Genomic DNA, 25,030 nt, shown 5'->3' on the forward strand with positions numbered 1-25,030 from the left:
TTGATTCCATTCTATTCCATTCCATTCCATTCGATTCCATTCGATTCCATTCGATTCCATTCGATTCCATTCCATTCCATTCCATTCCATTCCATTCCATTCCATTCTATTCCATTCCATTCCATTCCATTCCATTCCATTCCATTCCATTCCAATCCATTCCCTTCCGTTCTATTCGGGTTGATTCCATTCCATTCCATTCCATTCCATTCCATTCCATTCCATTCCATTCCATTCCATTCCATTGCATTCCATTCGATTCCATTCGATTCCATTCCTTTCCATTCCATTCCATTCCATTCCATTCCATTCCATTCCATTCTATTCCATTCCATTCCATTCTATTCCATTCCATTCCATTCCGTTCCACTCGGGTTGATTCCATTCTATTCCATTCCATTCCATTCGATTCCATTCGATATCATTCGATTCCATTCCATTCCATTCCATTCCATTCCATTCCATTCCATTCCATTCCATTCCATTCCATTCTATTCCATTCCATTCCATTCCATTCCATTCTATTCCATTCCATTCCATTCCGTTCTACTCGGGTTGATTCCATTCCATTCCATTTCATTCCATTCCATTCCATTCCATTCCATTCCATTCCATTCGATTCCATTCCATTCCAATCCATTCCATTCTACTCGGGTTGATTCCATTCCATTCCATTCCATTCCATTCCATTCCATTCCATTCCACTGGATTCCATTCCTTTCCATTCCATTCCATTCCAATCCATTGCATTCTACTCGGGTGGATTCCATTCCATTCCATTCCTTTCCATTCCCTTCCATTCCATTCCATTACATTCCATTCGGTTCCATTCCGTTCCATTCCATTCCATTCCATTCCATTCCATTCCATTCCATTCCATTCCATTCCATTCCATTCTATTCCATTCCATTCTACTCCATTGAATTCCATTCCATTCCATTCTATTCCATTCCATTCCATTCCTTTCCATTCCATTTAGTTCTGCTCGGGTTGATTCCATTCCATTCCATTCCATTCCTTTCCATTCCATTCCAATCCATTCCATTCCATTACTTTCCATTCCATTCCATTCCAATCCATTCCATTCTACTCGGGTTGACTCCATTCCATTCCATTCCATTACATTACATTCCATTATATTCCATTCCATTCCATTCGATTCCGTTCGATTCCATTCCATACCATTCCATTCCATTCCATTCCATTCCATTCGATTCCATTCCATTCCATTCGATTCCATTCCATTCCATTCCATTCCATTCCATTCCATTCCATTCCAATCCATTCCATTCTACTCGGGTTGATTCCATTCCATTCCATTCCATTCCATTCCATTCCATTCCATTCCATTCCATTCCGTTCTACTCGGGTTGATTCCACTCCATTCCATTCCATTCCATTCCATTCCATTCCATTCCATTCCATTCCAACCCATTCCGTTCTACTCGGGTTGATTCCATTCCATTCCATTCCATTCCGTTCCATTCCATTCCATTCCATTCCATTTCATTCCATTCGATTCCATTCCATTCCATACCATTCCAAACCATTCCATTCTACTCGGGTTCATCATTCCATTCCATTCCATTCCATTCCATTCCACTCGGGTTCATTCCATTCCATTCCATTCCATTCCATTCCATTCCATTCAACTCGGGTGCATTCCATTCCATTCCATTCCATTCCATTCCATTCCGTTCTACTCAGGTTGATTTCCATTCCATTCCATTCCATTCCATTCCATTCCATTCCATTCCATTCCATTCCATTCCTTTCCATTTATTCCATTCCGTTCTACTCGGGTTGATTCCATTGAGTTTGGTTCCGTTCCGTTCCGTCCCGTCCCGTCCCGTCCCGTCCCGTTCCGTTTTACTCGGGTTGATTCCTTTGCATTCCGTTCCGCTCATTTCCATTCCGTTCCATTCCGTTCCACGCGGGTTGGTTCAATTCTATTCTATTCTATTCTATTCCTTTCCATTCCATTCCTTTCTACTCGGGTTGATTCCATGCCGTTCCATTCCGTTCCATTCCGTCCCATCCCGACCCGTCCCATCCCGTCCCGTCCCGTCCCATCCCGTTCCGTTCCACATGGGTTGATTCAATTCCTTTCGGTTACATTGAATTCCTTTCCATTCCATTCTACTCGGATTGATTCCATTCCATTCCATTCCATTCCATTCCATTCCATTCCATTCCATTCCATTCCAATCCATTCCATTCTACTCGGGTTGATTCCATTCCATTCCATTCGATTCCATTCCATTCCATTCCATTCCATTCCATTCCATTCAGTTTAATTCCGTTCCATTCCATTCCATTCCATTCCATTCCATTCCATTCCATTCCATTCCATTCCATTCCATTCCATTCTACTCGGGTTGATTCCATTCTATTCCATTCCATTCCGTTCGATTCCATTCGATTCCATTCGATTCCATTCCATTCCATTCCATTCCCTTCCATTCCATTCTATTCCATTGAATTCCATTCCATTCCATTCCATTCCATTCCATTCCATTCCATTCCGTTCTACTCTGATTGATTCCATTCCATTCCATTCCATTCCATTCCTTTCCGTTCGTCTCCAATCGATTCCATTCGATTCCATTCCATTCTATTCCATTGAATTCCATTCCATTCCATTCCATTCCATTCCATTCCATTCCATTCCAATCCACTCCATTCCATTCGATTCCATTCGATTCCATTCCCTTCTATTCCATTGAATTCCAATCCATTCCATTCCATTCCATTCCATTCCTTTCCATTCCATTCCATTCCATTCCATTCCATTGCATTCGATTCCATTCGATTCCATTCCATTCGATTCCATTCGATATCATTCGATTCCATTCCATCCCATTCCATTCCATTCCATTCCATTCCGTTCTACTCGGGTTGATTCCATTCCATTCCGTTTCATTCCATTCCATTCCATTCCATTCCATTCCATTCCGTTCTAATCGGTTTGATTCCACTCCATTCCATTCCATTCCATTCCATTCCATTCCATTCCATTCCATTCCTTTCCATTCCAACCCATTCCGTTCTACTCGGGTTGATTCCATTCCATTCCATTCCATTCCATTCCATTCCATTCCATTCCATTCCATTCCATTCCTTTCGATTCCATTCGATTCCATTCCATTCCATTCCATTCCATTTCATTCCAAACCATTCCATTCTCCTCGGGTTCATCATTCCATTCCATTCCACTCCATTCCATTCCACTCGGGTTCTTTCCACTCCATTCCATTCCATTCCATTCCATTCCATTCCATTCCATTCCATTCCGTTCTACTCAGGTTGATTTCCATTCCATTCCATTCCATTCCATTCCATTCCATTCCATTCCATTCCATTCCATTCCATTCCATTCCATTCCATTCCATTCCACTCCATTCCATTCCGTTCTATTCGGGTTGATTCCATTCCATTCCATTCCATTCCATTCCATTCCATTCCATTCCATTCCATTCCATTCCATTCTATTCCATTCCATTCTATTCCATTCCGTTCTACTCGGCTTGAATCCATTGAGTTCCGTTCCGTTCTGTTCCGTCCCGACACGTCCCGTCCCGTCCCGTCACGTCCCGTCCCATCCCTTCCCGTCACGCCCCGTGCCGTTGTACTCGGGTTGTTTCCATTCCAGTCCGTTCCGTTCATGTCCGTTCCGTTCCATTCAGTTCCACGCGGGTTGATTCAATTCCATTCTATTCCATTCCATTCCATTCCATTCCATTCCATTCTACTCGGGTTGATTCCATGCCGTTCCGTTCCGTTCCATTCCGTCCCATCCCGAAGCATCCCGTCCCGTCCCGTCCCGTCAAATTACGTTCTGTTCTGATCGGATTGATTCCGTTCCATTCCGTTCCGTTCATTTCCGTTCCGTTCCATTCCGTTACACGCGGGTTGATTCAATTCCATTCTATTACATTGAATTCCATTCCATTCCATTCCATTCCATTCTACTCGGATTGATTGCATTCCATTCCATTCCATTCCAGTCCATTCCAATCCATTCCATTCTACTCGGGTTGATTCCATTCCATTCCATTCCATTCCATTCCATTCCATTCCATTCCATTCCATTCCATTCCATTCCATTCCATTCCACTGCGGCTCATTCTATTCCATTCCATTCCATTCCATTCCATTCCATTCCATTCCATTCCATTCCATTCCATTCCGTTCTACTCGGGTTGATTTCCATTCCATTCCATTCCATTCCATTCCACTCCATTCCATTCCATTCCATTCCATTCCATTCCATTCCATTCCATTCCATTCCATTTATTCCATTCCGTTCTACTCTGGTTGATTCCATTGAGTTCGGTTGCGTTCCGTTCCGTCCCATCCCGTCCCGTCCCGTCCCGTTCCGTTTTACTCGGGTTGATTCCTTTGCATTCCGTTCCGCTCGTTTCCATTCCGTTCCATTCCGTTCCACGCGGGTTGGTTCAATTCCATTCTATTCTATTCTATTCCTTTCTATTCCATTCCATTCTACTCGGGTTGATTCCATGCCGTTCCATTCCGTTCCATTCCGTCCCATCCCGACCCGTCCCATCCCGTCCCGTCCCGTCCCATCCCGTTCCGTTCCACATGGGTTGATTCAGTTCCTTTCGGTTACATTGAATTCCATTCCATTCCATTCTACTCGGATTGATTCCATTCCATTCCATTCCATTCCATTGCATTCCATTCCATTCCATTCCATTCCATTCCATTCCATTCCATTCCTTTCCATTCCAATCCATTCCATTCTACTCGGGTTGATTCCATTCCATTCCATTACATTCCATTCCATTCCATTCCATTCCATTCCATTCCATTCCATTCAGTTTCATTCCATTCCATTCCATTCCATTCCATTCCATTCCATTCAGTTTCATTCCATTCCATTCCATTCCATTCCATTCCATTCCTTTCCATTCCATTCCATTCCATTCCATTCCATTCCATTCCATTCCATTCCTTTCCATTCCATTTAGTTCTACTCGGGTTGATTCCATTCCATTCCATTCCATTCCATTCCATTCCATTCCATTCCATTCCATTCCATTCCATTACTTTCCATTCCATTCCATTCCAATCCATTCCATTCTACTCGGGTTGACTCCATTCCATTCCATTCCATTCCATTATATTCCATTCTATTCCATTCGATTCCGTTCGATTCCATTCCATTCCGTCCCATTCCATTCCATTCCATTCCATTCGATTCCATTCCATTCCATTCGATTCCATTCCATTCCATTCCATTCCATTCCATTCCATTCCATTCCATTCCATTCCATTCCATTCCATTCCATTCTGCTCGGATTGATTCCATTCCATTCCATTCCATTCCATTCCATTCCATTGCATTCGATTCCATTCGATTCCATTCCATTCCATTCCATTCCATTTCATTCCAAACCATTCCATTCTACTCGGGTTCATCATTCCATTCCATTCCATTCCATTCCATTCCATTCCACTCGGGTTCTTTCCATTCCATTCCATTCCATTCCATTCCATTCCATTCCATTCCATTCCATTCCATTCCGTTCTACTCAGGTTGATTTCCATTCCATTCCATTCCATTCCATTCCATTCCATTCCATTCCATTCCATTCCACTCCATTCCATTCCGTTCTATTCGGGTTGATTCCATTCCATTCCATTCCATTCCATTCCATTCCATTCCATTCCATTCCATTCCATTCCATTCCATTCCGTTCTACTCGGCTTGAATCCATTGAGTTCCGTTCCGTTCTGTTCCGTCCCGACACGTCCCGTCCCGTCCCGTCCCGTCCCGTCCCATCCCGTCCCGTCCCGTCCCGTGCCGTTGTACTCGGGTTGATTCCATTCCACTCCGTTCCGTTCATTTCCGTTCCGTTCCATTCAGTTCCACGCGGGTTGATTCAATTCCATTCTATTCTATTCCATTCCATTCCATTCCGTTCCATTCCATTCCATTCCATTCCATTCCATTCTACTCGGGTTGATTCCATGCCGTTCCGTTCCGTTCCATTCCGTCCCATCCCGACGCGTCCCGTCCCGTCCCGTCCCGTCAAATTACGTTCTGTTCTGATCGGATTGATTCCGTTCCATTCCGTTCCGTTCCTTTCCGTTCCGTTCCATTCCGTTACACGCGGGTTGATTCAATTCCATTCTATTACATTGAATTCCATTCCATTCCATTCCATTCCATTCTACTCGGATTGATTGCATTCCATTCCATTCCATTCCAGTCCATTCCAATCCATTCAATTCTACTCGGGTTGATTCCATTCCATTCCATTCCATTCCATTCCATTCCATTCCATTCCATTCCATTCCATTCCATTCCACTCGGGCTCATTCCATTCCATTCCATTCCATTCCATTCCATTCCATTCCATTCCGTTCTACTCGGGTTGATTTCCATTCCATTCCATTCCATTCCATTCCACTCCATTCCATTCCATTCCATTCCATTCCATTCCATTCCATTCCATTCCATTCCTTTCCATTTATTCCATTCCGTTCTACTCGGGTTGATTCCATTGAGTTTGGTTCCGTTCCGTTCCGTCACGTCCCGTCCCGTCCCGTCCCGTTCCGTTTTACTCGGGTTGATTCCTTTGCATTCCGTTCCGCTCGTTTCCATTCCGTTCCATTCCGTTCCACGCGGGTTGGTTCAATTCCATTCTATTCTATTCTATTCCTTTCCATTCCATTCCATTCTACTCGGGTTGATTCCATGCCGTTCCATTCCGTTCCATTCCGTCCCATCCCGACCCGTCCCATCCCGTCCCGTCCCGTCCCATCCCGTTCCGTTCCACATGTGTTGATTCAATTCCTTTCGGTTACATTGAATTCCATTCCATTGCATTCTACTCGGATTGATTCCATTCCATTCCATTCCATTCCATTCCATTCCTTTCCATTCCATTCCATTCCATTCCATTCCATTCTATTCCATTACATTCTACTACATTGAATTCCATTCCATTCCATTCCATTCCATTCCATTCCTTTCCATTCCATTTAGTTCTACTCGTGTTGATTCCATTCCATTCCATTCCATTCCATTCCATTCCATTCCATTCCATTCCATTCCATTACTTTCCATTCCATTCCATTCAAATCCATTCCATTCTACTCGTGTTGACTCCATTCCATTCCATTCCATTCCATTATATTCCATTCTATTCCATTCGATTCCGTTCGATTCCATTCCATTCCATTCCATTCCATTCCATTCCATTCCACTCGATTCCATTCCATTCCATTCGATTCCATTCCATTCCATTCCATTCCATTCCATTCCATTCCATTCCAATCCATTCCATTCTACTCGGGTTGAATCCATTCCATTCCATTCCATTCCATTCCATTCCATTCCATTCCATTCCATTCCATTCCATTCCGTTCTACTCGGGTTGATTCCACTCCATTCCATTCCATTCCATTCCATTCCATTCCATTCCATTCCATTCCATTCCATTCCACTCCTTTCCATTCCAACCCATTCCGTTCTACTCGGGTTGATTCCATTCCATTCCATTCCATTCCATTCCATTCCATTCCATTCCATTCCATTCCACTCCATTCCATTCCATTCCATTCCATTCCATTCCACTCGGGTTCATTCCATTCCATTCCATTCCATTCCATTCCATTCCATTCCATTCCGTTCTACTCAGGTTGATTTCCATTCCATTCCATTCCATTCCATTCCATTCCATTCCATTCCATTCCATTCCATTCCATTCCATTCCATTCTATTCCTTTCCTTTCTACTGGGCTTGAATCCACTGAGTTCCGTTCCGTTCCGTTCCGTCCCAACACGTCCCGTCCCGTCCCGTCCCGTCCCGTCCCGTCCCGTCCCGTCCCGTGCCGTTGTACTCGGGTTGATTCCGTTCCACTCCGTTCCGTTCCTTTCCGTTCCGTTCCATTCAGTTCCACGCGGGTTGATTCAATTCCATTCTATTCTATTCCATTCCATTCCATTCCATTCCATTCCATTCCATTCCATTCCATTTTACTCGGGTTGATTCCATGCCGTTCCGTTGCGTTCCATTCTGTCCCATCCCGACGCGTCCCGTCCCGTCCCGTCCCGTCCCATTCCGTTCCGTTCTGATCGGGTTGATTCCGTTCCATTCCGTTCCGTTCCTTTCCGTTCCATTCCATTCCGTTACACGCGGGTTGATTCAATTCCATTCTATTACATTGAATTCCATTCCATTCCATTCCATTCCATTCTACTCGGATTGATTGCATTCCATTCCATTCCATTCCAGTCCATTCCAATCCATTCCATTCTACTCGGGTTGATTCCATTCCATTCCATTCCATTCCATTCCATTCCATTCCATTGCGTTCCATTCGATTCGATTCGATTCCATTCCATTCCATTCCATTCCATTCCATTCCATTCTGTTCTACTCGGGTTGATTACACTCCATTCCATTCCATTCCATTCCATTCTATTCCATTGCATTCCATTCGATTCCATTCTATTCCATTCGATTCCATTCCATTCCATTTCATTTTATTCCATTCCATTCCATTCCATTCTATTCCATAGAATTCCATTACATTCCATTCCATTCCATTTCATTTTATTCCATTCCATTCCATTCCATTCTATTCCATTGAATTCCATTCCATTCCTTTCCATTCCATTCCATTCCATTCCATTCCATTCCATTCCATCCCATTCCATTCCATTCCATTCCGTTCTACTCGGGGTGATTCCATTCTATTCCATTCCATTCCGTTCGAGTCCATTCGATTCCATTCGATTCCATTCCATTCCCTTCCATTCCATTCTATTCCATTGAATTCCATTCCATTCCATTGCATTCCATTCCATTCGGTTCTACTCTGATTGACTCCATTCCATTCCATTCCATTCCATTCCATTGCATTCCATTCCATTCCATTCGATTCCATTCCATTCCATTCCATTCCATTCCATTCCATTCCATTCCATTCCATTCCAATACATTCCATTCTACTCTGGTTGATTCCATTCCATTCCATTCCATTCCATTCCATTCCATTCGTCTCCATTCGATTCCATTCGATTCCATTCCATTCTATTCCATTGAATTCCATTCCATTCCATTCCATTCCATTCCATTCCATTCCAAACCATTCCATTCCGTTCTACTCGGGTTGATTCCGTTCCATTCCATTCCATTCCATTCCATTCCATTCCATTCCATTCCACTCCATTCCATTCGATTCCATTCGATTCCATTCCATTCCATTCCATTCCATTCCAATCCATTCCATTCTACTCGGGTTGATTCCATTCCATTCCATTCCATACCATTCCATTCCATTCCATTCCATTCCATTCCATTCCATTGCATTCCATGCGATTCCATTCGATTCCATTCCATTCGATTCCATTCGAGATCATTCGATTCCATTCCATCCCATTCCATTCCATTCCATTCCATTCCATTCCGTTCTACTCGGGTTGATTACATTCCATTCCATTTCATTCCATTCCATTCCATTCCATTCCGTTCGATTCCATTCGATTCCATTCCATTCCATTCCATTCCAATCCATTCCATTCTACTCGGGTTGATTCCATTCCATTCCATTCCATTCCATTCCATTCCATTCCATTCCATTCCATTCCATTCAACTCGATTCCATTCCATTCTTTCCATTCCATTCCAATCCATTCCATTCTACTCGGGTGGATTCCATTCCATTCCATTCCATTCCATTCCATTCCATTCCATTCCATTCCATTCGATTCCATTCCATTCCAATCCATTCCTTTCCATTCCATTCCATTCCATTCCATTCCATTCCGTTCTAGTCGGGTTGATTCCATTGTATTCCATTCCATTCCATTCCATTCCATTCCATTCCATTCCATTCTATTCCACTCCATTCCACTCCATTGAATTCCATTCCATTCCATTCTATTCCATTCCATTCCATTCCTTTCCATTCCATTTAGTTCTAATCGGGTTGATTCCATTCCATTCCATTCCATTCCATTCCATTCCATTCCATTCCATTCCATTCCATTCCATTCCAATCCATTGCATTCTACTCAGTTTGATTCCATTCCATTCCATTCCATTCAATTCCATTCCATTCCATTCCATTCCATTCAATTCCACTCGATTCCATTCCATTCCTTTCGATTCCATTCCAATCCATTCCATTCTACTCGGGTGGATTCCATTCCATTCCATTCCATTCCATTCCATTCCATTCCATTCCATTCGATTCCATTCCATTCCATTCCATGGCATTCCATTCCATTCCATTCGATTGCGTTCTAGTCGGGTTGATTCCATTCTATTCCATTCCATTCCATTCCATTCCATTCCATTCCATTCCATTCCATTCCATTCAATTCCATTCCTTTCCATTCCATTCCATTCTATTCCACTCCATTCCACTCCATTGAATTCCATTCCATTCCATTCTATTCCATTCCATTCCATTCCTTTCCATTCCATTTAGTTCTACTCGGGTTGATTCCATTCCATTCCATTCCATTCCATTCCATTCCATTCCATTCCATTCCATTCCAATCTATTGCATTCTACTCAGTTTGATTCCATTCCATTCCATTCCATTCCATTCAATTCCATTCCATTCCATTCCATTATATTCCACTCGATTCCATTCCATTCCTTTCCATTCCATTCCAATCCATTCCATTCTACTCGGGTGGATTCCATTCCATTCCATTCCATTCCATTCCATTCCATTCCATTCCATTCCATTCCATTCCATTCCATTCCATTCCATTCCATTCCATTCCATTCGATTCCATTCCATTCCATTCCATGGCATTCCATTCCATTCCATTCCATTCCATTCCATTCCGTTCTAGTCGGGTTGATTCCATTCCATTCCATTGCATTCCATTCCATTCCATTGCATTCCATTCCATTCCATTCCATTCCATTCCATTCCATTCCATTCCATTCTATTCCATTCCATTCTACTCCATTGAATTCCATTCCATTCCATTCTATTTCATTCCATTCCATTCCTTTCCAATCCATTTAGTTCTACTCGGGTTGATTCCATTCCATTCCATTCCATTCCATTCCATTCCATTCCATTCCATTCCATTCCATTCCATTACTTTCCATTCCATTCCATTCCAATCCATTCCATTCTACTCGGGTTGGCTCCATTCCATTCCATTCCACTCCATTCCATTCCGTTATATTCCATTCTATTCCATTCGATTCCGTTCGATTCCATTCCATTCCATTCCATTCCATTCGATCCCATTCCATTCCATTCCATTCCATTCCATTCCATTCCATTCCATTCCATTCCAATCCATTCCATTCTACTCGGGTTGATTCCATTCCATTCCATTCCATTCCAATCCATTCCATTCCATTCCATTCCATTCCATTCCATTCCTTTCTATTCCATTCCATTCCATTCCATTCCATTCCATTCCATTCCATTCCTTTCCATTCCATTCCATTCCATTCCATTCCACTCCATTCCATTCCCTTCCGTTCCATTCCATTCCATTCCATTCCATTCCATTCCATTCCATTCCATTCCATTCCTTTCCATTCCAACGCATTCCTTTCTACTCGGGTTGATTCCATTCCATTCCATTCCATTCCATTCCATTCCATTCCATTCCATTCCATTCCATTCCATTCCATTCCATTCCATTCGATTCCATTCCATTCCATTCCATTTCATTCCAAACCATTCCATTCTACTCGGGTTCATCATTCCATTCCATTCCATTCCATTCCATTCCACTCGGGTTCATTCCATTCCATTCCATTCCATTCCATTCCATTCCATTCCATTCCGTTCTACTCAGGTTGATTTCCATTCCATTCCATTCCATTCCATTCCATTCCATTCCATTCCATTACATTCCATTCCATTCCATTCCATTCTTTTCCATTCCGTTCTACTCGGCTTGAATCCATTGAGTTCCATTCCGTTCCGTTCCGTCCCGTGCCGTTGTACTCGGGTTGATTCCATTCCACTCCGTTCCGTTCCTTTCCGTTCCCTTCAATTCAGTTCCACGCGGGTTGATTCAATTCCATTCTATTCTATTCCATTCCATTCCATTCCATTCCATTCCATTCCATTCCAATCCATTCCATTCTACTTGGGTTCATTCCATTCCATTCCATTCCATTCCATTCGATTCCATTCCATTCCATTGCGTTCCATTCGATTCGATTCCATTCCATTCCATTCCATTCCATTCCATTCCAATCCATTCCATTCTACTTGGGTTCATTCCATTCCATACCATTCCATTCCATTTTGTTCTACTCGGGTTGATTCCACTCCATTCCATTCCATTCCATTCCATTCCATTCTATTCCATTCCATTCCATTCGATTCCATTCTATTCCATTCGATTCCATTCCATTCCATTTCATTTTATTCCATTCCATTCCGTTCCATTCTATTCCATTGAATTCCATTCCATTCCATTCCATTCCATTCCATTCCATTCCATTCCATTCCATTCCATTCCGTTCTACTCGGGTTGATTCCACTCCATTCCATTCCATTCCATTCCATTCCATTCCATTCCATTCCATTCCATTCCATTCCATTCCACTCGGGTTGAGCATTCCATTCGATTCCATTCCATTCCATTCCATTCCATTCCATTCCATTCCACTCGGGCTCATTCTATTCCATTCCATTCCATTCCATTCCATTCCATTCCATTACATTACATTACATTCCGTTCTACTCGGGTTGATTTCCATTCCATTCCATTCCATTCCATTCCACTCCATTCCATTCCATTCCATTCCATTCCATTCCATTCCATTCCATTCCATTCCATTCCTTTCCATTTATTCCATTCCGTTCTACCCGGGTTGATTCCATTGAGTTTGGTTCCGTTCCGTTCCGTCCCGTCCCGTCCCGTCCCGTCCCGTTCCGTTTTACTCGGGTTGATTCCTTTGCATTCCGCTCCGCTCGTTTCCATTCCTTTCCATTCCGTTCCACGCGGGTTGGTTCAATTCCATTCTATTCTATTCTATTCCTTTCCATTCCATTCCATTCTACTCGGGTTGATTCCATGCCGTTCCATTCCGTTCCATTCCGTCCCATCCCGACCCGTCCCATCCCGTCCCGTCCCGTCCCATCCCACTCCGTTCCACATGGGTTGATTCAATTCCTTTCGGTTACATTGAATTCCATTCCATTCCGTTCTACTCGGATTGATTGCATTCCATTCCACTCCATTCCATTCCATTCCATTCCATTCCATTCCATTCCAATCCATTCCATTCTACTCGGGTTGATTCCATTCCATTCCATTCCATTCCATTCCATTCCATTCCATTCCATTCCATTCCATTCCATTCCATTCCATTCCATTCCATTCAGTTTCATTCCATTCCATTCCATTCCATTCCATTCCATTCCATTCCATTCCATTCCATTCCATTCCATTCCATTCCATTCTATTCCATTCCATTCCATTCCATTCCGTTCTACTCGGGTTGATTCCATTCTATTCCATTCCATTCCGTTCGATTCCATTCGATTCCATTGGATTCCATTCCATTCCATTCCATTCCCTTCCATTCCATTCTATTCCATTGAATTCCATTCCATTGCATTCCATTCCATTCCATTCCATTCCGTTCTACTCTGATTGACTCCATTCCATTCCATTCGATTCCATTCGATTCCATTCGATTCCATTCCATTCCATTCCATTCCAATACATTCCATTCTACTCTGGTTGATTCCATTCCATTCCATTCCATTCCATTCTATTCCATTCCATTCGTCTCCATTCGATTCCATTCCATTCCATTCCATTCTATTCCATTCCATTCCATTCCATTCCGTTCTTCTCGGGTTAATTCCATTCCATTCCATTCCATTCCATTCCATTCCACTCCATTCCATTCGATTCCATTCCATTCCATTCCATTCCATTCCATTCCATTCCAATCCATTCCATTCTACTCGGGTTGATTCCATTCCATTCCATTCCATTCCATTCCATTCCATTCGATTCCATTCCATTCGATTCCATTCGATATCATTCGATTCCATTCCATCCCATTCCATTCCATTCCATTCCATTCCGTTCTACTCGGGTTGATTCCGTTCCATTCCATTTCATTCCATTCCATTCCATTCGATTCCATTCGATTCCATTGCGTTCCATTCGATTCGATTCGATTCCATTCTACTCGGGTTGATTCCATTCCATTCCATTCCATTCCATTCCATTCCATTCCATTCCATTCCATTCCATTCGATTCCACTCGATTCCATTCCATTCTATCCATTCCATTCCAAACCATTCCATTCTACTTGGGTGGATTCCATTCCATTCCATTCCATTCCATTCCATTCCATTCCATTCCATTCCATTCCATTCCATTCCATTTGATTGCATTCCATTCCATTCCATTCCATTCCATTTCATTCCATTCCTTTCCATTCCATTCCGTTCTAGTCGGGTTGATTCCATTCTATTCCATTCCATTCCATTCCATTCCATTCCATTCTATTCCATTCCATTCTACTCCATTGAATTCCATTCCATTCCATTCTATTCCATTCCATTCCATTCCTTTCCATTCCATTTAGTTTTACTCTGGTTGATTCCATTCCATTCCATTCCATTCGATTCGATTCCATTCCATTCCATTCCATTCCGTTCCATTCCATTCCAATCCATTCCATTCTCCACGGGTTGATTCCATTCCATTCCATTCCATTCCATTCCATTCCATTCCATTCCATTCCATTCCATTCCATTTCTTTCGATTCCATTCCATTCCACTAAATTCCATTCCATTCCATTCCATTCCATTCCATTCCATTCCATTCCATTCCATTCCGTTCTACTCGGGTTGATTCCACTCCATTCCATTCCATTCCATTCCATTCCATTCCATTCCATTCCATTCCATTCCATTCCATTCCATTCCGTTCTAGTCGGGTTGATTCCATTCTATTCCATTCCATTCCATTCCATTCCATTCCATTCCATTCCATTCCATTCCATTCCATTCCATTCCATTCTATTCCATTCCACTCTACTCCATTGAATTCCATTCCATTCAATTCAATTCCATTCCATTCCATTCCTTTCCATTCCATTTAGTTCTACTCGGGTTGATTCCATTCCATTCCATTCCATTCCATTCCATTGCATTCCATTACTTTCCATTCCATTCCATTCCAATCCATTCCATTCTACTCGGGTTGACTCCATTCCATTCCATTCCATTCCATTGCATTCCATTCGATTCCATTCGATTCCATTCCATTCCATTCCATTCCTTTCCATTCCATTCCATTCCATTCCATTCTATTCCATTCCATTCCATTCCGTTCCATTCTATTCCATTCCATTCCATTCCGTTCCACTCGGGTTGATTCCATTCTATTCCATTCCATTCCATTCGATTCCATTCGATATCATTCGATTCCATTCCATTCCATTCCATTCCATTCCATTCCATTCCATTCCATTCTATTCCATTCCATTCCATTCCATTCCATTCCATTCCATTCCATTCCATTCCATTCTACTCGGGTTGATTCCATTCCATTCCATTTCATTCCATTCCATTCCATTCCATTCCATTCGATTCCATTCGATTCCATTCCATTCCATTCCATTCCAATCCATTCCATTCTACTCGGGTTGATTCCATTCCATTCCATTCCATTCCATTCCATTCCAATCCATTCCATTCCTTTCCATTCCATTCCACTCGATTCCATTCCATTCCATTCCATTCCATTCCATTCCAATCCACTCCATTCTACTCGGGTGGATTCCATTCCATTCCATTCCTTTCCATTCCATTCCATTCCATTCCATTCCATTACATTCCATTCGGTTCCATTCCATTCCATTCCATTCCATTCCATTCCATTCCATTCCATTCCATTCCATTCCGTTCTAATCGGGTTGATTCCATTCTATTCCATTCCATTCCATTCCATTCCATTCAATTCCATTCCATTCCATTCCATTCCATTCCATTCTATTCCATTCCATTCTACTCCATTGAATTCCATTCCATTCCATTCTATTCCATTCCATTCCATTCCTTTCCATTCCATTTAGTTCTACTCGGGTTGATTCCATTCCATTCCATTCCATTCCTTTCCATTCCATTCCATTCCATTCCGTTCTACTCGGGTTGATTCCACTCCATTCCATTCCATTCCATTCCATTCCATTCCATTCCATTCCATTCCATTCCATTCCTTTCCATTCCAACCCATTCCGTTCTAGTCGGGTTGATTCCATTCTATTCCATTCCATTCCGTTCCATTCCATTCCATTCTATTCCATTCCATTCGTCTCCATTCGATTCCATTCCATTCCATTCCATTCTATTCCATTCCATTCCATTCCATTCCGTTCTTCTCGGGTTAATTCCATTCCATTCCATTCCATTCCATTCCATTCCACTCCATTCCATTCGATTCCATTCCATTCCATTCCATTCCATTCCATTCCATTCCAATCCATTCCATTCTACTCGGGTTGATTCCATTCCATTCCATTCCATTCCATTCCATTCCATTCGATTCCATTCCATTCGATTCCATTCGATATCATTCGATTCCATTCCATCCCATTCCATTCCATTCCATTCCATTCCGTTCTACTCGGGTTGATTCCGTTCCATTCCATTTCATTCCATTCCATTCCATTCGATTCCATTCGATTCCATTGCGTTCCATTCGATTCGATTCGATTCCATTCTACTCGGGTTGATTCCATTCCATTCCATTCCATTCCATTCCATTCCATTCCATTCCATTCCATTCCATTCGATTCCACTCGATTCCATTCCATTCTATCCATTCCATTCCAAACCATTCCATTCTACTTGGGTGGATTCCATTCCATTCCATTCCATTCCATTCCATTCCATTCCATTCCATTCCATTCCATTCCATTCCATTTGATTGCATTCCATTCCATTCCATTCCATTCCATTTCATTCCATTCCTTTCCATTCCATTCCGTTCTAGTCGGGTTGATTCCATTCTATTCCATTCCATTCCATTCCATTCCATTCCATTCTATTCCATTCCATTCTACTCCATTGAATTCCATTCCATTCCATTCTATTCCATTCCATTCCATTCCTTTCCATTCCATTTAGTTTTACTCTGGTTGATTCCATTCCATTCCATTCCATTCGATTCGATTCCATTCCATTCCATTCCATTCCGTTCCATTCCATTCCAATCCATTCCATTCTCCACGGGTTGATTCCATTCCATTCCATTCCATTCCATTCCATTCCATTCCATTCCATTCCATTCCATTCCATTTCTTTCGATTCCATTCCATTCCACTAAATTCCATTCCATTCCATTCCATTCCATTCCATTCCATTCCATTCCATTCCATTCCGTTCTACTCGGGTTGATTCCACTCCATTCCATTCCATTCCATTCCATTCCATTCCATTCCATTCCATTCCATTCCATTCCATTCCATTCCGTTCTAGTCGGGTTGATTCCATTCTATTCCATTCCATTCCATTCCATTCCATTCCATTCCATTCCATTCCATTCCATTCCATTCCATTCCATTCTATTCCATTCCACTCTACTCCATTGAATTCCATTCCATTCAATTCAATTCCATTCCATTCCATTCCTTTCCATTCCATTTAGTTCTACTCGGGTTGATTCCATTCCATTCCATTCCATTCCATTCCATTGCATTCCATTACTTTCCATTCCATTCCATTCCAATCCATTCCATTCTACTCGGGTTGACTCCATTCCATTCCATTCCATTCCATTGCATTCCATTCGATTCCATTCGATTCCATTCCATTCCATTCCATTCCTTTCCATTCCATTCCATTCCATTCCATTCTATTCCATTCCATTCCATTCCGTTCCATTCTATTCCATTCCATTCCATTCCGTTCCACTCGGGTTGATTCCATTCTATTCCATTCCATTCCATTCGATTCCATTCGATATCATTCGATTCCATTCCATTCCATTCCATTCCATTCCATTCCATTCCATTCCATTCTATTCCATTCCATTCCATTCCATTCCATTCCATTCCATTCCATTCCATTCCATTCTACTCGGGTTGATTCCATTCCATTCCATTTCATTCCATTCCATTCCATTCCATTCCATTCGATTCCATTCGATTCCATTCCATTCCATTCCATTCCAATCCATTCCATTCTACTCGGGTTGATTCCATTCCATTCCATTCCATTCCATTCCATTCCAATCCATTCCATTCCTTTCCATTCCATTCCACTCGATTCCATTCCATTCCATTCCATTCCATTCCATTCCAATCCACTCCATTCTACTCGGGTGGATTCCATTCCATTCCATTCCTTTCCATTCCATTCCATTCCATTCCATTCCATTACATTCCATTCGGTTCCATTCCATTCCATTCCATTCCATTCCATTCCATTCCATTCCATTCCATTCCATTCCATTCCGTTCTAATCGGGTTGATTCCATTCTATTCCATTCCATTCCATTCCATTCCATTCAATTCCATTCCATTCCATTCCATTCCATTCCATTCTATTCCATTCCATTCTACTCCATTGAATTCCATTCCATTCCATTCTATTCCATTCCATTCCATTCCTTTCCATTCCATTTAGTTCTACTCGGGTTGATTCCATTCCATTCCATTCCATTCCTTTCCATTCCATTCCATTCCATTCCGTTCTACTCGGGTTGATTCCACTCCATTCCATTCCATTCCATTCCATTCCATTCCATTCCATTCCATTCCATTCCATTCCTTTCCATTCCAACCCATTCCGTTCTAGTCGGGTTGATTCCATTCTATTCCATTCCATTCCGTTCCATTCCATTCCATTCCATTCCATTCCATTCCATTCCATTCGATTCCATTCCATTCCATTCCATTCCAAACCATTCCATTCTACTCGGGTTCATCATTCCATTCCATTCCATTCCATTCCATTCCACTCGGGTTCATTCCATTCCATTCCATTCCATTCCATTCCATTCCATTCCAATCGGGTGCATTCCATTCCATTCCATTCCATTCCATTCCATTCCATTCCATTCCATTCCATTCCGTTCTGCTCAGGTTGATTTCCATTCCATTCCATTCCATTCCATTCCATTCCATTCCATTCCATTCCATTCCATTCCATTCCATTCCATTCCATTCCATTCCATTCCATTCCGTTCTACTCGGCTTGAATCCATTGAGTTCCGTTCCGTTCCGTTCCGTCACGACACGTCCCGTCCCGTCCCGTCCCGTCCCGTCCCGTCCCGTGCCGTTTTACTCGGGTTGATTCCTTTCCATTCCGTTCCGCTCGTTTCCGTTACGTTCCATTCCGTTCCACGCGGGTTGGTTCAATTCCATTCTATTCTATTCTATTCCTTTCCCTTCCATTCCATTCCATTCCATTCCATTCTACTCGGGTTGATTCCATGCCATTCCGTTCCGTTCCATTCCGTCCCATCACGACCCGTCCCATCCCGTCCCGTCCCGTCCCATCCCGTTCCGTTCCACATGGGTTGATTCAATTCCTTTCGGTTACATTGAATTCCATTCCATTCCATTCTACTTGGATTGATTCGATTCCATTCCATTCCATTCCATTCCATTCCATTCCATTCCATTCCATTCCATTCCATTCCATTCAATTCCATTCCATTCCATTCCATTCCATTCCATTCCATTCCATTGCGTTCCATTCGATTCGATTCCATTCCATTCCATTCCATTCCATTCCAATCCATTCCATTCTACTTGGGTTGATTCCATTCCATTCCATTCCATTCCATTCCATTCCATTCCATTCCATTCCATTCCATTCCATTCCATTCCATTCCATTCGATTCCATTCTGTTCTACTCGGGTTGATTCCACTCCATTCCATTCCATTCCATTCCAATCTATTCCATTCCATTCCATTCCATTCCATTCTATTCCATTCGATTCCATTCCATTCCATTTCATTTTATTCCATTCCTTTCCATTCCATTCTATTCCATTGAATTCCATTCCATTCCATTCCATTCCATTCCATTCCATTCCATTCCATTCCATTCCATTCCATTCCATTCCATTCCGTTCTACTCGGGTTGATTCCACTTCATTCCATTCCATTCCATTCCATTCCATTCCATTCCATTCCACTCGGGTTGATCATTCCATTCCATTCCATTCCATTCCATTCCATTCCATTCCATTCCATTCCATTCCATTCCACTCGGGCTCATTCCATTCCATTCCATTCCATTCCATTCCATTCCATTCCATTCCATTCCATTACATTACATTCCGTTCTACTCGGGTTGATTTCCATTCCATTCCATTCCATTCCATTCCACTCCATTCCATTCCATTCCATTCCATTCCATTCCATTCCATTCCATTCCATTCCATTCCTTTCCATTTATTCCATTCCGTTCTACCCGGGTTGATTCCATTGAGTTTGGTTCCGTTCCGTTCCGTCCCGTCCCGTCCCGTCCCGTCCCGTTCCGTTTTACTCGGGTTGATTCCTTTGCATTCCGCTCCGCTCGTTTCCATTCCTTTCCATTCCGTTCCACGCGGGTTGGTTCAATTCCATTCTATTCTATTCTATTCCTTTCCATTCCATTCCATTCTACTCGGGTTGATTCCATGCCGTTCCATTCCGTTCCATTCCGTCCCATCCCGACCCGTCCCATCCCGTCCCGTCCCGTCCCATCCCATTCCGTTCCACATGGGTTGATTCAATTCCTTTCGGTTACATTGAATTCCATTCCATTCCGTTCTACTCGGATTGATTGCATTCCATTCCACTCCATTCCATTCCATTCCATTCCATTCCATTCCATTCCAATCCATTCCGTTCTACTCGGGTTGATTCCATTCCATTCCATTCCATTCCATTCCATTCCATTCCATTCCATTCCATTCCATTCCATTCCATTCCATTCAGTTTCATTCCATTCCATTCCATTCCATTCCATTCCATTCCATTCCATTCCATTCCATTCCATTCTATTCCATTCCATTCCATTCCATTCCGTTCTACTCGGGTTGATTCCATTCTATTCCATTCCATTCCGTTCGATTCCATTCGATTCCATTGGATTCCATTCCATTCCATTCCATTCCCTTCCATTCCATTCTATTCCATTGAATTCCATTCCATTGCATTCCATTCCATTCCATTCCATTCCATTCCATTCCGTTCTACTCTGATTGACTCCATTCCATTCCATTCGATTCCATTCGATTCCATTCGATTCCATTCCATTCCATTCCATTCCAATACATTCCATTCTACTCTGGTTGATTCCATTCCATTCCATTCCATTCCATTCTATTCCATTCCATTCGTCTCCATTCGATTCCATTCCATTCCATTCCATTCTATTCCATTCCATTCCATTCCATTCCGTTCTTCTCGGGTTAATTCCATTCCATTCCATTCCATTCCATTCCATTCCACTCCATTCCATTCGATTCCATTCCATTCCATTCCATTCCATTCCATTCCATTCCAATCCATTCCATTCTACTCGGGTTGATTCCATTCCATTCCATTCCATTCCATTCCATTCGATTCCATTCCATTCGATTCCATTCGATATCATTCGATTCCATTCCATCCCATTCCATTCCATTCCATTCCACTCCGTTCTACTCGGGTTGATTCCGTTCCATTCCATTTCATTCCATTCCATTCCATTCGATTCCATTCGATTCCATTGCGTTCCATTCGATTCGATTCGATTCCATTCTACTCGGGTTGATTCCATTCCATTCCATTCCATTCCATTCCATTCCATACCATTCCATTCCATTCCATTCGATTCCACTCGATTCCATTCCATTCTTTCCATTCCATTCCAAACCATTCCATTCTACTTGGGTGGATTCCATTCCATTCCATTCCATTCCATTCCATTCCATTCCATTCCATTCCATTCCATTCCATTCCATTCCATTTGATTGCATTCCATTCCATTCCATTCCATTCCATTTCATTCCATTCCTTTCCATTCCATTCCGTTCTAGTCGGGTTGATTCCATTCTATTCCATTCCATTCCATTCCATTCCATTCCATTCTATTCCATTCCATTCTACTCCATTGAATTCCATTCCATTCCATTCTATTCCATTCCATTCCATTCCTTTCCATTCCATTTAGTTTTACTCTGGTTGATTCCATTCCATTCCATTCCATTCGATTCGATTCCATTCCATTCCATTCCATTCCGTTCCATTCCATTCCAATCCATTCCATTCTCCACGGGTTGATTCCATTCCATTCCATTCCATTCCATTCCATTCCATTCCATTCCATTCCATTCCTTTCGATTCCATTCCATTCCACTAAATTCCATTCCATTCCATTCCATTCCATTCCATTCCATTCCATTCCATTCCATTCCGTTCTACTCGGGTTGATTCCACTCCATTCCATTCCATTCCATTCCATTCCATTCCATTCCATTCCATTCCATTCCATTCCATTCCGTTCTAGTCGGGTTGATTCCATTCTATTCCATTCCATTCCATTCCATTCCATTCCATTCCATTCCATTCGATTCCATTCCATTCCATTCCATTCCATTCCATTCTATTCCATTCCACTCTACTCCATTGAATTCCATTCCATTCAGTTCAATTCCATTCCATTCCATTCCTTTCCATTCCATTTAGTTCTACTCGGGTTGATTCCATTCCATTCCATTCCATTCCATTCCATTCCATTGCATTCCATTACTTTCCATTCCATTCCATTCCAATCCATTCCATTCTACTCGGGTTGACTCCATTCCATTCCATTCCATTCCATTGCATTCCATTCGATTCCATTCGATTCCATTCCATTCCATTCCATTCCTTTCCATTCCATTCCATTCCATTCCATTCTATTCCATTCCATTCCATTCCGTTCCATTCTATTCCATTCCATTCCATTCCGTTCCACTCGGGTTGATTCCATTCTATTCCATTCCATTCCATTCGATTCCATTCGATATCATTCGATTCCATTCCATTCCATTCCATTCCATTCCATTCCATTCCATTCTATTCCATTCCATTCCATTCCATTCCATTCCATTCCATTCCATTCCATTCCATTCTACTCGGGTTGATTCCATTCCATTCCATTTCATTCCATTCCATTCCATTCCATTCCATTCGATTCCATTCGATTCCATTCCATTCCATTCCATTCCAATCCATTCCATTCTACTCCGGTTGATTCCATTCCATTCCATTCCATTCCATTCCATTCCATTCCAATCCATTCCATTCCTTTCCATTCCATTCCACTCGATTCCATTCCATTCCATTCCATTCCATTCCATTCCAATCCACTCCATTCTACTCGGGTGGATTCCATTCCATTCCATTCCTTTCCATTCCATTCCATTCCATTCCATTCCATTACATTCCATTCGGTTCCATTCCATTCCATTCCATTCCATTCCATTCCATTCCATTCCATTCCATTCCATTCCATTCCGTTCTAATCGGGTTGATTCCATTCTATTCCATTCCATTCCATTCCATTCCATTCAATTCCATTCCATTCCATTCCATTCCATTCCATTCTATTCCATTCCATTCTACTCCATTGAATTCCATTCCATTCCATTCTATTCCATTCCATTCCATTCCTTTCCATTCCATTTAGTTCTACTCGGGTTGATTCCATTCCATTCCATTCCATTCCTTTCCATTCCATTCCATTCCATTCCGTTCTACTCGGGTTGATTCCACTCCATTCCATTCCATTCCATTCCATTCCATTCCATTCCATTCCATTCCATTCCATTCCATTCCATTCCTTTCCATTCCAACCCATTCCGTTCTAGTCGGGTTGATTCCATTCCATTCCATTCCATTCCGTTCCATTCCATTCCATTCCATTCCATTCCATTCGATTCCATTCCATTCCATTCCATTCCAAACCATTCCATTCTACTCGGGTTCATCATTCCATTCCATTCCATTCCATTCCATTCCACTCGGGTTCATTCCATTCCATTCCATTCCATTCCATTCCATTCCATTCCATTCCAATCGGGTGCATTCCATTCCATTCCATTCCATTCCATTCCATTCCATTCCATTCCATTCCGTTCTGCTCAGGTTGATTTCCATTCCATTCCATTCCATTCCATTCCATTCCATTCCATTCCATTCCATTCCATTCCATTCCATTCCATTCCATTCCATTCCATTCCGTTCTACTCGGCTTGAATCCATTGAGTTCCGTTCCGTTCCGTTCCGTCACGACACGTCCCGTCCCGTCCCGTCCCGTCCCGTCCCGTCCCGTGCCGTTTTACTCGGGTTGATTCCTTTCCATTCCGTTCCGCTCGTTTCCGTTACGTTCCATTCCGTTCCACGCGGGTTGGTTCAATTCCATTCTATTCTATTCTATTCCTTTCCCTTCCATTCCATTCCATTCCATTCCATTCTACTCGGGTTGATTCCATGCCATTCCGTTCCGTTCCATTCCGTCCCATCACGACCCGTCCCATCCCGTCCCGTCCCGTCCCATCCCGTTCCGTTCCACATGGGTTGATTCAATTCCTTTCGGTTACATTGAATTCCATTCCATTCCATTCTACTTGGATTGATTCGATTCCATTCCATTCCATTCCATTCCATTCCATTCCATTCCATTCCATTCCATTCCATTCCATTCAATTCCATTCCATTCCATTCCATTCCATTCCATTCCATTCCATTGCGTTCCATTCGATTCGATTCCATTCCATTCCATTCCATTCCATTCCAATCCATTCCATTCTACTTGGGTTGATTCCATTCCATTCCATTCCATTCCATTCCATTCCATTCAATTCCATTCCATTCCATTCCATTCCATTCCATTCCATTCCATTCCATTCCATTCGATTCCATTCTGTTCTACTCGGGTTGATTCCACTCCATTCCATTCCATTCCATTCCAATCTATTCCATTCCATTCCATTCCATTCCATTCTATTCCATTCGATTCCATTCCATTCCATTTCATTTTATTCCATTCCTTTCCA

The sequence above is a fragment of the Gorilla gorilla genome, chromosome 17 (assembly GCF_029281585.2).
Source record: "Gorilla gorilla gorilla isolate KB3781 chromosome 17, NHGRI_mGorGor1-v2.1_pri, whole genome shotgun sequence".
NCBI classification, from domain to species: Eukaryota; Metazoa; Chordata; class Mammalia; order Primates; family Hominidae; genus Gorilla; species Gorilla gorilla.